The sequence below is a fragment of the Mirounga leonina genome, unplaced genomic scaffold, assembly GCF_011800145.1.
Source record: "Mirounga leonina isolate KUSES-001 unplaced genomic scaffold, KU_Mleo_1.0 Mir_174, whole genome shotgun sequence".
Lineage (NCBI taxonomy): Eukaryota > Metazoa > Chordata > Mammalia > Carnivora > Phocidae > Mirounga > Mirounga leonina.
In genome coordinates this window covers 50,965,859-50,977,870 of record NW_023270451.1, presented here as the reverse complement: position 1 = coordinate 50,977,870, position 12,012 = coordinate 50,965,859, and the positions used below count along the sequence as shown (strand labels likewise).

At 40.4% G+C, this 12,012-nt stretch overlaps 1 long non-coding RNA gene across 1 annotated transcript in view; it reads left to right on the top strand.

The window, feature by feature from the left end:
• The window catches only part of LOC118020975, a 51,602-nt gene that overhangs the window by 32,526 nt on the left and 7,064 nt on the right, over window positions 1-12,012 (top strand). Inside the window, exon 5 of the long non-coding RNA XR_004682068.1 lies at window positions 9,261-9,457. This is a non-coding gene — a long non-coding RNA (uncharacterized LOC118020975). The remainder of the gene's footprint in view (window positions 1-9,260; window positions 9,458-12,012) is intronic.

Genomic DNA, 12,012 nt, shown 5'->3' with positions numbered 1-12,012 from the left:
TTTCTTTCTTTCTTTCTTTCTTTCTTTCTTTCTTTCTTTCTTTCTTTCTTTCTTTCTTTCTTTCTTTCTTTTTTAAGTATTTATTTATTATTTTAGAAAGAGTGTGCACAAGTGGGGGTGGGTGGGTGGAGGAGGGACAGAGGGAGAGAGAGAAAAGCAGACTCCCCACTGAGCACAGAGCCCAACTCAGGGCTGGATCCCAGGACCCTGAGATCATGACCTGAGCTGAAACCAAGAGTCAGACCCTTAACTGACTGACCCACCCACATGCCCCAGTACCAGTTATTTCAACCTCTGCTTCAGTTTGCTCATTTATAGTACGGAGATGATCATAACTGAACCTACCTCTCAGGGTGAGTGTAAGAATTATATGAACTAGTACATGTAAAGTGCTTAGAACCATTGCTGATACATAGCAAGTGCTCAATAAATCATTGTTATTATTATTTCTAAACCCAAATAGAAAGCTTTAAGCCACTTTTATTTCCTCCTTGAGCATTTTCTAGCTGTGAGATGTTGAGTCAATTTATTTATTGTCTCTGAGCCTCAGTTTTCTCATCAGTAAAAGAAGATAAGCACGGTGCTTATCTCACAATGGACTAAGTAAAAAGATTTTTAAAGAAGCACCCAATAGAGTACCTGACATATGTGGGCTCTGAGCTAATTTTACCTCATTTCTCTCCTTTGCCATGAAAACAAATAGTCAACACAAAAAATATTATGTTATTTTACATGCAATTCACATTCAAGATGCCAGTCCCAGGAAACACCTATTCACCTTTCAGGACCCATCTCAAATATCCCCATCAGTGAAGCCTCCCCACCCTCCCTCAGGGACCCCATCACTCTCTATTCCAACCTCTCCCAAAGCATTTAGCCCACTGGGTCATGGCATGTCTGCTTGTATGTACATCCCCTAAACTAGGCTGTGTACTGCTTTGGGGCAGGTATCATATTTTATTCATATCTATATCTCCAGTACGCCAGAGAGGGCCTTATCCAGAGCAGGCAGTGTTTGTGGCATGGAGAGGTGGACGAATTGGTCGGTGGGTGGGAAGATGGGTGGAGAGATGAAAGCCTGGGGAGGTTCCTTAGTTCTCTTGACATGGAAAGATGTAGAAGCCTGTTTAGCTCCTGTTGTTTCACAGTTGTGTTGGATGACTGGAGCTACACACTCCAGGTAAGGAGTGCAGGACTCTATTACATTATGAATAAGGAACTCTTTTCATCTAGGTGCATATACAGACAGAAATAGAAACAAGTTCTTAGAGTGTAGGCAGCTTCAACTCCATAGCTGAAGAGTATGTATGTCTTAGGGTTGTTCGAGTTTATGTAAACCCTTTAGGATGGTGTCCTAAGTCCTCTCTGATCTGGCCTCAACCTCTCCTCCCGGGCTTCCTTCTTCTCTATCTCTTCACTACCTCCTGAGAACTGATCAGTCCAAGAGCATTTTCCAGATGGCCATCTCAGCCAATTGCCCTCTCTCTGCACACCCTCAGAACACTACTGAATTTTTGTCTTTGCTTTGCTATTTACCCATTTTACAGATAAGGAAGTTGAAGATTAGAGAGATTAAGTAATTGGCCCGAGCTCACACAGGTAGTAAGTAGAAGCATCAGGATTTGAATGTGGCTGCATAGCTTTAGAGCAAATGCTCTTGAACACCATGCAGAGAGCAGGGATGTTAGGTTATTTTAGCAGGTATGTCAGTAGTACTCTGGAAAAAAGGTGGTGATGTGCTGCAGGAGTAAAGGCTGAAGTTCAAAGTGGGGTCAAATTAACAGTAACAATTGTTCTTCCATTAGCACTTTTTCTTACTTGTTACTGTAGGACTTAAAAACCACTGCCAAGCCTCCCCAGAATCTATTTCAGGGAATCCTTTTTTTCTTTTTTAAGATTTTATTTTTAGGTAGGTTGTGGGTCTCAAACTCACAACCCTGAGATCAAGAGCCACATAGTCCACCAACTTAGCCAGCCTTTGAGATGTCATGGACATTAAGGCCATGTTGGTTACGAACACATGATATGGACCTTCTTTTCACCTGTGTTCTGGACACCTTGGATGAGGCTTGCTAATGCTGCTTCTGCTGTCACTAGAGGACAGCACCGTATTTCCCCCGATTTACCAAAACCATCTTATAGTCCAGGTATAAAGCAAGAGAATGTCTGTCTCCTTTATTATTTCCCTTAGGGCCCTAAACTCCAAAGCAGTTTTAGATTATCCTGGCATCCCCAAGATTTTAGCAAGACCAAGTCTTTTTGACGAGACAATCAATCATTGGACAATTGACCAGTCCCTAGTATGGACCCTCCACTCCTGTTCTCTAGAACTCCACCTTTTCTAGCACTCACTGTCCTCCCTCTGCTTCCAGAACCAGACTCAAGGTCTGCATTTGACTTTGAAGTCTCTTTGGACTCTGCAGTTCCCTATAAATTTCTTAGGGTAATAATACCACCTTGTATTTTTTCACAGTTCTTTTCCAAATAAACACTGCCTCTTTGAACTTCGCCTTATTAATCTTTGTCACCAACCTTGGAGATAGGCAAGACTGGTGTTAGTAACTGCCCCAATTTATAGGTGAGGCAGCATAGACAGGTATTAAGGAAATACAGAAAATAGCATATGATCCCTGAAGAAAGGCCAGGATGGCCTTGTTTAACATAGGTGGAGATACCTGAGTCAGCATGCAATCATGCTTTTCAACTTCAATTACACAAAAGTGTCTTACCTAGTAGCTTGATGGGGACCAGATGTCCCTTTTCTAAGTTTAAGACAATATGAAAAGAAACACTTTTCCTGCAGACTTGGAGTGGATATGTGGAAGAAGGTTATGGTGAATACAATGGAATGGCATTAGGAAGGGAAGTTGCAGACAATGGCTAAAATGAGCATGGATTTCCATTTCTTTGGGATTGCTTAAGGGCTCTCTGGGAGGGAATAAATTGCGTGACCATAGACCTTATCTTGTGATTTTGGTTCTTTATGTCATCCCATTCCCAACATGACCAGTAGAAACCTGGAATAATATTTTCCAAAGAAGTTTCTGCTCTTCAAAGAAGGTTAGCTTATCTGGTCACTTAACTAGGAAATTCTGGGTTAAGAAAAGTTAAACAGTTTGTTTTTTGTTTTTGCAGTATTTCTTGTTTTTGTTCTTGGGGATATGAATCTCTATGAAAAGAAAATAATATTCTCTATTTTCTCAAGTATTTGTCCACTTAACTCCTTCCTCCCAGAATATTTTGTAGGGCCCAATTTCACAAAATGCACTTTGGGAAACATTGCCTTTGATCTGGTGTGTGGGTGTTTCTGTAGAAATGTGTTTGCTTCCACCCTCTGCCTGCCCCCCAAAGGGCAGATACAGTCCCTTGAAACAAAGGATGAGAATTGTCTCTTGCTTGGGGGTGTTTCAGCATTTTCCTTGAGATTGTCTTTGTGTAATAAAATACAGGTCTCTTCACCTCACAAGGCAAGGGAAGATGGGGACAATAATGAGTAAGCCCTGGGATTGTCAGAAGGCCACTTGGAGTTCATTGAGAACATTAGAGACCAGGAAAGAAAGGGGTATGAAGAGAGCCATGAGCTGAGAGAGTGATGGATTTTATCCAGAGTGGCTTCTTTTTTTAAAATCCCTAATTTCTCTAGTCTGGCTTTTTTACTCACGTCTTCTAAGACACACCACTGTCCCAAGCAGCCCTTCCTTTTGGCCCCACCAAGGACCAACAGGGAATCCTTTCCTAGGCAAAACCTTTTGAAGAGGTGGTAGGGTCTGCCCTTGGGTTCACAGAATGCCCAGGGATCCAGTTAATTCTGAGGTCCAAGCTCAAATTCCCAGTCCCTGGCCTTCATGGTTTCCAGGCTCTGTGTTCATTTTCCTGGTCAGGCCATGTTATGGACTGAATTTTGTTCCCCCACTCCCCCAAATTCATATGTTGAAGCCCTAGTCCCCACTGTGACTGCATTTGGAGATAGGGCCTTTATGAAGGTCATTAAAGTTAAATGAAGTCATAAGGGCAGGGCCCTAATCTAATAGGACAGGTGTTCTTCTAAAAAGAGGAAGAGACGGGGCACCTGGGTGCCACAGTCGGTTGGGTATCTGACTCATTTTCGGCTCAGGTTGTGATCTCAGGGTCGTGAGATGCAACCCCATGTTGGGCTCCACGCTGGGCATGGAGTCTGCTTAAGACACTCTCTCCCTCCCCCCCCAACTCTCTCTCTCTAATAAATAAATCTTACAAAAAAAAAAAAAAAAAGGAGGAAGAGACAGATACCAGAGAGCTCCCTCTCTCTTTGTTATGTGCACAGAAGAAAGGCCATGTGAGGACACAGCAACAAGGTGCCATCTGCAAGCTGGAAAGAGAGCCTTTACCACAAATCAACCCCAACAGTACCTTGAGCTTGGACATCCAACCTCCATAACTGCAAGAAAATAGATTTTTGTTGTTTAAGCCACCCAGTCTGTGGCATTTTGTTACGGCAGCTCTAGCAGACTAGTACAGGTCATAAAGATCCAAACAGATCTCTTCAACAATTAGGAGAAATATCAGCGCTGTGTAATTCCCCATAGCCTTCTTCAAAGAAATACATTCCTGGGACTCCTTTTGCCCCATTGATTATTCTTTACTCACTGGCTTCTATAATTCAGAGAAATATTCTGATGCCTTTGAGCATCCCGTAGAATAAGGATCCTCAACAGGAGAGGCACCATATAATCTCTACCATAGAAGGACTCCTGCAAGGACCAAGGAACACAGGCAGAGAATTTCATTCTCTTGGCATCTCTGCTCCTATGCAAACGGATTGCTGGAGAAAAGATTTACCCCACCTCAGAAAATTGCCGTAAAGTAATTGCTAATGACTCTCCAACAACTATTGTTCCATGCAGAGAACCTGCAGCTACCTGACACAGCACAACTCCTGATATTTTGGCAGCATTTCTTTGTCTTACATAAATCATCTCATTTTCACAAGCAACTGGAGCTGCCAAAAGCCCCAGTGAACAAACACAGCCTGGCAGATGTCATGATGGGACCAAGAATACAAGGTCCTGGAAAGGGGACTGGCAGGCTTACACACCTCTTTAGGTCCCAGGAGATGTAGAGAAGGCAACAGACACAAACTGACCTGCATATTAATGTCTCCAAAGTCCAGAGAATAGAACATGGGAGACACAGGAGGAGAAATTGGTTTGGAAGTGTCTTAAAGGGAAACAACACACTTCTGAGGAGATTTTCAGATTATTCAAAGGCAAAAGCAGCCTATAAACAAGGTACAAGCACATAAAACATGTTTTTAACTGGAAAGAGCAATCCACGGCTATTTTAAATGCTTCATATAATAGAAATATTTATATTTAAATAGAAGGAAGAAAAATGGTTAATAAGATTCTTTTGAAAGAACGACCATTAAAACGTATTTTCACAATAATTGGTAGCCTCTTGGCCAGGGACACTTGTGTCTCCAGGAGTCCCTCAGGGAGTATGGGAAATCGCCCCATCTGCAGTGGCAGCCTCTTGGATACATCCTTTATACTGCCACCATGCTGCCATGCGCTTTTCAAATGCAGAACTCTTTACATCATCCCCTTACTTAAAACCCAACAGTTGGTCCTTTTTTAAACTCCAAGTGCAATCTAAAATCACCAGCATGGGCCACGAGTTTCTTCATAATGGCCTTCTGCCTATCCCTCTGCAGTCATCTGCTGGCCCTGGACATCACCCTATACTATCACTATCCCAAATTACTTGCTCTCTTCATCTCCACAACTTTGCATGTACTGTTTCCTCCTGTACTCTGCTGGGTGAATTATGACTCATTCTTCAAGATATGGTTCAAATTTACCCTTCTTTTCAAAGCTTCTCTGATGTCTCTAGGCAGTGTTACTTGCTCCCCCTTCTACACCCCCAGAATGCTCCATTCTTCCCTCTGATGTAAGGTTAGTATTCGGTACCATGACTGTTAGTTAGGATGTATTGATAAATGTTGGGATGGTAGGCCCAGGAGGCAGGTACCTTTCTTATTCCTCTTTGAACCTCTTTGATACCCTCTAGGCTAAGCATCTCATCTGTTGGCCTAGAAAGATATTTTCCTATTAAAATATGTGGAAACAAACAAACAAATGAAAAACACAAGGTGATGCATAAAATATCCTGAAGCATATGGAAAAGGGAATGTTTCCTGAAAACTTAGAATAGCATATATATATAAATGTGTTTCAGGGGCACCTGGGTGGCTCAATCGGTTAAGCATCTGCCTTCGGTTCAGGTCATGATCCCAGGGTCCTGGGATCGAGCCCCACATCAGATTCCTTCCTCGGCAGGAAGCCTGCGTCTCCCTCTCCTTCCCGCTCATGCTCTTTCATGCTATCTCTGTCTCTCTCAAATAAATAAATAAAATCTTAAAAAAAAATGTGTTTCAAAAACCAAGGAGAAAAGAAAGAAGGAAGGAAGGAGGAGAAAGGAAAATTTTAGAAGGCATTGGCTTGGTGTCTTCAAAAAGACATGGAGGACATGACCTCCAGAAAATAGAATCAGGGAACTCCAAGGACAGAAGAGTTGAGAAGAAAGAATAGATGTGATAGGAATTTGTAGACTGAAAGAAAAAAATACAAAAAAGCAAGGAATTACAAAATGCAAAAGCAAAACCAAGACTGAATTAGAGCCATAAACAGCTATTTCTCATAGTTCATCTATGCCCACCTGGCACATCAGATCCTGGCTTCTTCCTCCTGCCTGGTCTATGCTGAAGTCCCAACAGATCTTCTGACTTAGCCCTCTCCTGTTATGAATCTCTACTATCTGGGGAATCTCAATTGACGTAGGAGGTGACAAGAGGGGCATGTAACTAGCTTTCTTGAGTAGATAATCAACTGCATCTTGGTCACTGGATGCCAAAAGTTTAAAGAAAATAAGTCATCAAAGTGAGAGAAAAGAAAAACAAAAATAAAAGTAGTGGTAAAAATAAGAATAGAGATAAGGATTCATTATCTTCACAAAATTAGTATTTTGCTTTTTTAAAGATAAGTTGTGGATCTGACTCTAAAAGCAAAGTCAACAAAAGCAAAAAGAAACAAGTAGGACTACATCAAACTAAAAAGCTTCTTTCTGCACAACAAATGAAATCATAAAGAAGAGAAATCTGCCTACCAAATGGAAGAAAATATTTGCAAATCATATATCTGATATTGGGTTAATATCCAAAATATATAAAACTCCCATAACTCAATAGCAAAAGCCCTAATCTGATTAAAAAATGGGCAGAGGCAGGCGCCTGGGTAGCTCAGTTGGTTAGGCGACTGCCTTCGGCTCAGGTCATGATCCTGGAGTCCTGGGATCGAGTCCCGCATCCAGCTCCCTGCTCAGCGGGGAGTCTGCTTCTCCCTCTGACCCTCCCCCTTTCATGCTCTCTATCTCATTCTCTCTCTCAAATAAATAAATAAAATCTTTAAAAAAAAAATGGGCAGAGGATCTGAATAGGCATTTTTCCAAAGAAGACCTACAGATGGCCAACAGATACATGAAAAGATGGTCAATATCACTAGTTGTCAGGGAATTGCAAATCAAAACCACAGTTAGGTATCCCCTCATACCTGTTAGAATGACTATTATCAAAAAGACAAGAAGAAGCAAGTGTTGGTGAGGATATGGAGAAAAGGGAACTCTTGTGCATTGTTAGTGGGAATCCAAATTGGTACAGCCACTACAGAAAACAGTATGGAAGCTCCTCAAAAAATTAAAAATAGAACTACCATATGATCAAGCAATTCCACTTCTGGGTATTTACCTGAAGAAAACAAAAACACTAATTCAAAAAGATATTTTTACTCCCATGTTTATTGTAGCACTATTTATAATAGCCAAGGTAGGGAAACAACGTAAGTGTCCATTAATGGATGCATGGGTAAAGAATATGTGGTATGGGGCGCCTGGGTGGCTCAGTTGGTTAAGCAACTGCCTTCGGCTCAGGTCATGATCCTGGAGTCTCGGGATCGAGTCCCGCATTGGGCTCCCTGCTCGGCGGGGAGTCTGCTTCTCCCTCTGACCCTCCTCCCTCTCATGCTCTCTGTCTCTCATTCTCTCTCTCTCAAATAAAGAAAGAAAGAAAGAAAGAAAGAATATGTGGTATGTATGTATGTATGTATGTATGTCTGTATACATATACAACAGAATGCTACTCAGCCATAAAAAATAATTAAATTTTGCCATTTGCAATAACCTGGATGGAACTTGAGGGCATTATGCTAAGTGAAATAAGTCAGGCAAAAAAAGACAAATATCATATGATCTCATACATATGTGAAATCTAAAAACAGACAGACAAATGAACAAAAAAATAAGCTCCTAGATACAGAAAACAGATTGGTGGTTACTGGACGCAGAGGGTGGGAATGGATGAAATGGGTGAAGGGTGTCAAAAGTACAAACTTCCAGTTATAAAATAATTTATGGGGATGTAATGTACAGCATGGTGATTATAGTTAATAATACTGTATGGCATATTTGAAAGTTGCTAAGAGAGTAGACCTTAAAAGTCCCCATCAGAAGAGAAAAAAATTGTAACTATGAATGAAGATGGATATTAACTAGACTTATTACTGTAATCATTTTGTAATATATACAAATATTGAATCATTATGTTGTACACCCAAAACTAATATAATGTTATATGTCAATTATACTTGAATAAAATTTTTTAATAAAGATAATAAGTTATATTTTTATATATATATTATATATATAGTATATATAATATACTTATATATTAACTTAAATATATAAGTTATATATTTTATAATATAACTTTATATTATAAAATATATTTTAATTTATTAATTAAATTAATTTATTAATTTAATAAATTTTAATAAAGATAATAAGTTATATATTTTATAATATAACTTTATATTAAGTTTATATATATTTATATATAAAATATAAATATTTTATATTTAAATAAATATTTATTTTTATTTTTATATTTTATGACAAACACCAGAAAATTTGGAAAATACCCCAAAAGCAAGTATTAAAGAAGTAAAAACTATCCCCAAATTACCACTAGCATTGTATTTTACATTTTCCCCAAATTTTTCCATGATAACATGTGAAAAATTACATAGTTATCCTACACTCATATTCATACCTTACATCATTTCCTTAAGTCCCTCTTGAAGATATCCTATTAGAGTAAATAAATCTAGGTGCTATAAGAGATAAACCCAGAAATCTGCATCTAAAATGATTAAAGTGTTTTACTTCCTCAGATCACAGACCACTGGAGACAACAGAGCCATTCTATTTGTCACACCATGGCTCCTTTCAGCTTGTGATGCTAGGAGCTCAGAGGCAACATCTTCAACATGCCTCCAAGGCCATTGAGGATGGGCTTCTAAGAGGCCAGGCCTGGAAGAAATGAGCATCACTTCTCCTGACATGCATGGACTCAATTTCAGTCACAGAGGTAAGAGTCTGATTCCAAAAACAAAGGTGACAAAAAGGAGTAAGGATATAAAATTCAGATGTGTGCCCAACACAAAAGGAGACACACAGAGATTGGTGAGCAGTAGCAGTCTTTGGATTGTGTGGTAGTTTCAAAATATGTCCACCAATTATCTGGTACTCCTCCCTTCAAAAGATAGAGCCTAATTCCCCTACCCTTGAGTGTGGGCTTAAGTTCTAACAAAGAGATGCAATGGTGTGTGACTTCTGAGACTAGGTCCTAAGAGGCATTGCAGTTTTCTCCTTGCCCATTCTATCTTCTCTCTTGAATCACTTACTCTGAAGGAATGCTAGCTGCCATGTCAGGAAGGCATTCAATTAAACAGCCCTGTAGAGAGGTTGAAGTGATAGGGATTTAGGACTCCTGCCAACACCTAGCAACAACTGAGACAGACTTCTTAACAGCCATGTGAGAGGGCCATCTTGAAATTCATCTTCTAGCCCCAGTCCAACCTTCAGATGGTTGCAGCCCTAGCCAACATTATGACCGCAACCTCATGAGAGATCCAAACTAAAAACACCCAGCTAAGCTGCTTAGATTCTAACACACAAAACCCATGCGACAATAAAAGTTTAATATTTTAAGCCACTAAATTTTAGAATAATTTGTTATGTAGCAATGGATAATTAGTGCAGCATAGATCAACACACACAGCATAAGCCTGGGCAAAGTTTCACTTTATTGCTAAGTGGGACTTTGGGCTCAGACCCAATATCAAACCCTTAATGGAAGCTCAGTGACTCACTTCTTAAATGGGACAGCTATGAGAGTAAGGGGCAAAACTGACAAAGATACTTCCTACATGCATTTCCCTTAGGCCCAGACTCATATTCTGACCCTCGAATTATTGCCATGCAAAAGGCCAGGTAAAGCCATTCCAAGGGAAATCATGCAAAAGAAAAGCAAGGAGGAGGGAGGTGGAATCTGGTTCTGGTCAATAGGTTCCTGGAGGTAGAAGGAGGAGGCAGCCCCTCACCCCTTTTTCAGAAGTAGTGCCAGGAGAAAGGAGAGCACATCTGCAGAGAGGGAAAGGAAAAACAGAAAACTTTCCATTCTGACTTGGAATCAAAACCTCTTTCCTTGTTTCTCAAAATTCTCTACATCTAAGAGCTGGGAGTCATTGAATACCCTTCTACTCAGATCCATTCTCTTTAGAATTCCTCTGACATGGAATGGGATGGGTTAATGCAGAAGAGCTTTATGCCTTCCCCGGAGGCCAAGTGGTGTTATTTCCTGGCCTCCTTTTCTGCTCTCTGATAATAAAGGTTGGAGTCTTGTTCAATTCCATGATAGAATAGCAATTTCTAACAATAGCCTGTCTTCTCAAGTTCATTTTCACTTAATAACATCATACTCTAGTACATAGAGTTACTCAAACAAATAATCTACAAAGTGTTTCCAAATGGAGACCCTGCTAAACTGCCTTTAATGGACAGAGTACTTAGTACATTAATTGTTTATATACAGCAAAAAACATTAACTACATGAATTTGTTAATGTCTAAAGTTCTTAAATGACTTTTTTAATAAATTAAAACTGTCCCCTTTCATTGAATTATCACTAATTACTTCTGTCTTGACAGATAGCTCATATTATGCTTTGAGTGAATTATCAACAAATTCTGAATTTAGCTCAAATTAAAGAAATGTTTTACCAGCAATAGCAATTTGGCTATTGTCCCGCAGTCAATTTTATCCCTTTTTTTATTTATTTTTTATTTTTTTTAAAGATTTTATTTATTTTTTAGAGAGCGAGTGAGAGAGAAACAGCATGAGAGAGGAGAGGGTCAGAGGGAGAAGCAGGCTCCCCGCTGAGCCGGGAGCCCGATGCAGGACTCGATCCCAGGACCCTGGGATCATGACCTGAGCCGAAGGCAGACGCTTAACCATCTGAGCCACCCAGGCGCCCCTTATCCATTCTTTTAAAGACTAACTTACATGCAGCACCTGGGTGGCTCAGTCGGTTAAACGTCTGACTCTTGATTTTGGCTCAGGTCATGATCTCAGGGTCATGGGATCTAGCCCCATGTCGGGCTCTGTGCTCAGTGTAGAGTTGCTTGGGACACTCTCTCTCCCTCTGCCCCCCATCCCTGCCGCCACTTGCACTTGCTCTCTCTCTCTCTCAAAAAAAAAAAAATAGACTAAGCATTAAAAAAAAAAAAGGCTAACTTGCATGGTAGGCCATTTCCTACATGAATAGAAATAGGTAGGTAGGTAGATAGGGGAAAAAAAGAAAGAAAGGAGATGGGTGTACAGAAATAGAAGGCGCAGCTGAAACACATGGGAGACAGAAAGTCATGATTGCTGGGCAGAAAGCACAACACCCTGGGGTCTGAGACCTGGTTCTATGTCCTGCTCCGGCACTTACAACTTTTTCACCCAAAGCAAGTAACTGAAAGCACTCTCAAGTCCGAGTCCTTGTCTCTGATCGGAAACACCACTACCCTGTCCTGCCTATGGTGTTGCAATACTTAATATCGGTGCTGGCGCTCTGAAAGAACAGAGCGTAAGGGATCA